Source organism: Phocoena phocoena, chromosome 14 (assembly GCF_963924675.1).
Source record: "Phocoena phocoena chromosome 14, mPhoPho1.1, whole genome shotgun sequence".
Lineage (NCBI taxonomy): Eukaryota > Metazoa > Chordata > Mammalia > Artiodactyla > Phocoenidae > Phocoena > Phocoena phocoena.
The window spans coordinates 10,974,582-10,979,885 of record NC_089232.1 but is presented as its reverse complement, the minus strand read 5'-3'; the positions used below and the strand labels follow the sequence as shown (position 1 = coordinate 10,979,885).

The window sequence follows — 5,304 nt, the reverse complement described above, 5'->3', positions numbered from 1 at the left end:
ACGCTGAGCCTCATATATAGTAAGTGACTTGTCCAAGATGACCCATCTGGCACAGGCTGCGTCCTCAATGAAGAGTGTCTGAGGTGACATGGTTTTCCCAACTCCCATCCCAGTGCCCACGTCACTATCCCATGACAGACATGACCTGAGACGGTGGTCACCGGCTGGTTTTCCTTCCAAGGTCCTCTATGTCAGAGGTCCGCGGCCTCTTAGGAACCGGGCTGCACAGTAGGTGAGCAGCGGGCGGGTGAGCGAAGCTTCATCTGTATTTACAGCCACTCCCCATCGCTCGCATTACCGCCTGAGCTCCGCCTCCTGTCAGATCAGCGGCCGCATTCGGTTCTCACGGGAGCGCGAACCCTACTGTGAACTGCGCATGCGAGGGATCTAGGCTGCGGGCTCCTTATGAGAATCTAATGCCTGGTGATCTGAGGTGGAGCTGAGGCGGTCATGCTAGCGCTGGGGAGCGGCTGCAAATACAGGTTATCATTAGCAGAGAGGTCTGACTGCACAGAGACCATAATAAATCAACTGCTTGCAGACTCACATCAAAACCCTATCAGTGAGTGGCAAGTGAAAACGAGCTCGGGGCTCCCACCGATTCTGCATCATGACGAGTTGTATAATTATTTCGTTATCTATTACAATGGAATAATAATAGAAATAAAGTGCACGATAAATGCAATGCGAGTGAATCATCCAGAAACCATCCCCCCCCCCCCCCCCGCCCCCGGTCCGCGAAAAAACTGTCTTCCCTGAAACCGGTCCCTGGTGCCAGAAAGGTTGGGAACTGCTGCTCTACATGGGCAGTCAGGAAGGCAGGTATCATTCATGCTAACCCCTGCCCTTGTGTCCCACTCGCCCCTGGTGAGAAAGCCTCATTTTCCCAGCATTCACCATTGGAAAAGTGTATGATAATAATAATGACCACCATTGAGGGCATACAATATGCCAGTTAATGCGCTATGTACTTAATTCTCACCCAAGCCTTCTTTTTTTCTCCCTTTTTCTTTAATTATTAATTTTTATTGGAGTATAGCTGCTTTACAGTGTTGTGTTAGTTTCTGCTATACAGCAAAGTGAATCAGCTACACGTATACCTATATCTCCTCTTTTTTTGATTTCCTTCCCATTTAGGTCATCACAGAGCACTGAGTAGAGTTCCCTGTGCTATACAACTGGGTTCTCATTAGTTACCTATTTTATACGTAGTATCAATAGTGTATATATGACAATCCCAATCTCCCAATTCATCCCACCCACCCCTCCCCCCCTTTCACCCAACCCTCTTATTTTATAGAGATGGAAATTGCGCTCAGAGAGGTGATAGAACTATTTCAAGGCCAGACAAAGGAAAGGCTTGAGCCAGGTGGAGACATAGGTCTGTAACGGCCCCAACACTTTACCCATCGGACTTGGAATTTCCAAACACATTTTTGTTTTTCGATCTTCAGGCACGGAAGTCCTCATTTGACAGGAGGCTGTGTTCCTTTACATTGTGGGAAATGCAATGACCATGAATCACCGTTGGCGGAGGGTGGGGGGGCTCTGATCCCTCCCTCCCGGCCATCCCTGCTCTCAGGCTGAGCCACCCACTTCTAATGAAGCCTTCAAATTCTCGGTGTCTGTGGGAAGGAAAGAGAGGGGGTTTGTTTTTCACTTTTGCTGCCATCATTAATTTTATTTAGGAAAGCACTCTGTCTTGAGAGAGAACTGTAAACACTGGGAGAATGAGAGGACCTTGGAGTGAGCTTGTGTGTGCTCCAGACTTCCGCCGGCTGACCCTCGGCTTCCTGGCCCAGCAGACTGGCAGCCCCTGGGCTCGTGGGACAGACATTGGCTGGAGGCCAGTGTCCGAGTTGAATGGCTCAGGCCGGACAGTCCTTCTTTCCAGCCAGAGTGGCAACGAGCCCACTCCTGAGAAGGCGCCTTGGCTTGGAAAACAAACTGTGTGTTAGACGTTGGCGTCCACATCAGGGATCTGAGGCCAGAGACATGGCCAGGCATCTTAGGGAGGCCTGGCTTTGCTGCGGGGCTGCTGCAGCTTCTCAGGAGAACCAGGCCCAGCTTAGGAAATGTCCTATCGCCCAAGAGGGAGCCCAATGTCTAAGAACTGATATAATTGGGAGACCATTAAAAATCAGAATGTGATTCCAGGGCAGTGTCCCCCGTTTTGCCATCCCAGCCGGCATCGAGCTATAACCCTTTATTGTGCTGCTCGGCTCTCATCTCCCAGGGGACAGTGAGGGCAGCCCCGGCAGACCTCTGCGTTATGACCCAGCTGCTGGGCTACGTGGGCCCCTCAGAACCCCACTCTGTGGCTGCAGTCCCCACCATCGCTTTCTATCCGCTCTTCTGGAATGTGGTCGCGAGATGGGAACATAAGACCCGAGAGCCGAGTGGGGCCTTCGGGTCCCCCCACCTGGCCTGCTTCACGCTGGGCGAGGCCATCCTGCTTCTCAACATGCTTCGCTCCACGCAGGCCATGCTGAGCCAGCCCAGGATGCAGAGCCTGGACAACCCCTTGGCCTACCGCGTGGGCCTGGCACTCCTGGGAGTGGGTGGCGTGTTTGTCCTTTCCAGTTTCCTGGCTCTGGGCTTCACGGGGACCTGCCTAGGCGACTATTTCCGGATCCTGAAGGAGGCCAGAGTGACCACGTTCCCGTTCAGCGTCCTGGACAACCCCATGTACTGGGGCAACACAGCCAACCACCTGGGCTGGGCCATCATATAAATCCCGGGCTCCCTCTGTGCCGCCTGGGCGATGGGTCAGCTCTCGTGCCACCATGGAGCCCAGGGCACTGGTCAGGGTCCCCTTCCTAGAACAGGGGTCGGTAAACTCCCTATTACAAGAGTGGGAGGTCCCCGGGCTGCAGGCAGGTGAAGGAATGGCCATGGCTGGGCGCCCCACTGCCTTGTTCATGGACACTGAAATTAGAATTTCACGTAATTTTCACGAGTCACAAAATATTCTTTTGATTTTTTAAAACAATTAAAATTGTAAAAGCTGTTCTTGGCAAAAAAAAAAAAAAAAATTAGAATGTGAAGTAGATGGCCTGGAGTAGGTATGATGTCCACTTTTCTTTTAAAATACCCTCTTCCTGTCTCTCTACGGTTGTGAATCTGTTGCACACCCGCCCAAGAAAATTTTGAAAACAAATAAAAATCTCCCATAATCCTTCTACCCAGAGATTTAACTTCTATTGTTTAAAAATGTACCTACCATTTTATTTTGTAATTCAGACATCAGGTGTGCAAAACCAGATTGTGACCCCTGATCCATGACACCCTCTCATCATAAAATGCTTTATTTTGTTTGTTTGTTTTTCATAATGAGCATTTCTACCCAATATGAACACTAGGTCTTTGACAATGACCTACGAAACCTTTGGGCTCAATGGATTTCCTACAACATACTCATCTATTTACATTTTTTTTTTCTTACTTGAGCATGTGCTGTATACACTCACTCCTCCATGTGCCTCCCAGGGGGTTTTCTGGGGTGGAATTCCATCACTTAGGTTGCTTTCTTCTGCATTGTTCTTTGGATCTCAAAATGGACTGCCCATTTATCTCTCTCTGCACAAGGGCCCTTGGAGTTAGGAGTGTCCCTGCTTTCGCTCCCTCGTTTATCTCTGGGGCTTCAGCAAAACCACTGCCAAGCCCAGCCAGGTGTCAGCTCAGCTCTCCCTCGAGGGTCCTCCATAAAGGAGAGGCTCCAGTGTCCCCTGTGGCCTCGTAAACTGCTGTGGTCCAGTGCGTATCTTGTCATCTGAACCACTACCACCTGAGTTATGAAATTCACGTTTAAAAAATTATTTGCTAGAAATCGGAAAAGCTGTTTTTCAGCATCACGTACTTGAAAACCCTTCTCGGCCTTCTGCAGAATTCACTTTTGTTTCTATCTTGCCTTTTGTCATTGGTTTCATCCGTTGGCTACTCTTTTGTAGCCCTTCTCTATATTCCCAAATTCCTCGTTTCAGACCAGGATTTGGGTCTGACTTTCCACACTCTGGTGTTCGCGAGGGGGACAACTCAGTCTCTTTTGAGAGCATACAGAGCTGGTTCACAGGTACGGGAGGAGAACTTTCCCTGTCTTTCCCACTCCCTGTCCTCTTGTTGCCTCTGTTATTGATTTTCCCAGCTCTTCACTCTATGTCCCCATGCCTCTCCTTCCATCCGGAGTCTGCAGCAGAGAAGTTTCCAGTCGTGGTGGTTCACATGCCTTATCTAGTGAGAGTCTTGTCTTATGGACGCCAGAAGCCACTCACAAGCATCTAAACAATTTTTGATGTTTCTTTGAGATTCACAGATAGTAGGCGATAGTATATGTTTCACAGCATTGCTACAAATAAATGATTTAAAAAACAAAATAAGGGAACTCCCTGGCGGTCCGGTGGTTAAGACTTGGTGCTTTCGATCTCTGGTCGGGGAACTAAGATCCCACAAGCTGTGTGGCACGGCCAAAACAACCCCAAACAAACAAAGACAAAAACAAACAAAAAACAAACAAAAAGCAACAAAAGCAAAAAAAACAAAAACAAAAAACACAAAACCAAAAAACCCAACCAACAAACCCCCCAAACCAAACCCTTTTCTCCTGTGCTTAGCATTTCTACCACACTCAATCCGGGCTTTTGAGTTTCCAGGCGCTCCGCCTATCAGTTTTCCTTCTCTTTGATTGTGTGCTCTCCCTGTCCCCATCTTTCTTTCATGTGCTGTTCTCATCCGAAACCAGTCCAGAGCTCCCTATGCAGTTATGTCAATGTCAGGCCAGGCTGGGCCTGGGCCCAGAGAGAGGGGCTGATGTGGGAGAGCCCGAGGGCAGTGTTGGTGGATCTGTGAGCTCGCTGAATGGTCCAGGCCCTCTGACACACCCCGAGAAGAGAGACCTGAGCTCTGGCCCAGCCCTGCCACTTAGCCCTGTAACCTCGGGAAAGCCAGCCACGCCGACAAAGCTGTCGTTCCACACAGATCCAGTAGTCCCCACATCGTCACATGGCTGTGATGGATTAAACATATGTAATGTGTCACCAAGGCAACTGACAAAAGTAAGTTCACTAAATGCTGACTGTTCTTCTTCTTATGAACAATGACAACAACTCTACAGGGAAGGGCTGGCCCCCACCTGGGGCTGACAGGCCCTGCGTAGTTCGCACAGGCCTCCCAACCCCTCTGGATGCTGGGCTCCTGGTCCCCTGCTTCCTGGCCTGTTTGCTCCTTGCCTGGATCTTTGCACATGAACTCTGCCACTGCTTGTGCCTTTCCTTCAAAGTTGGTCCCTGGATGCCTACCTGTAGCTCG

At 49.8% G+C, this 5,304-nt stretch overlaps 1 pseudogene; it reads left to right on the top strand.

Moving 5' to 3' along the window:
* Window positions 1–2,263: 2,263 nt before the first annotated feature.
* On the top strand, window positions 2,264–2,734 carry LOC136134068 (phosphatidylethanolamine N-methyltransferase pseudogene; annotated as a pseudogene).
* The last annotated feature ends 2,570 nt before the right edge of the window (window positions 2,735–5,304 follow it).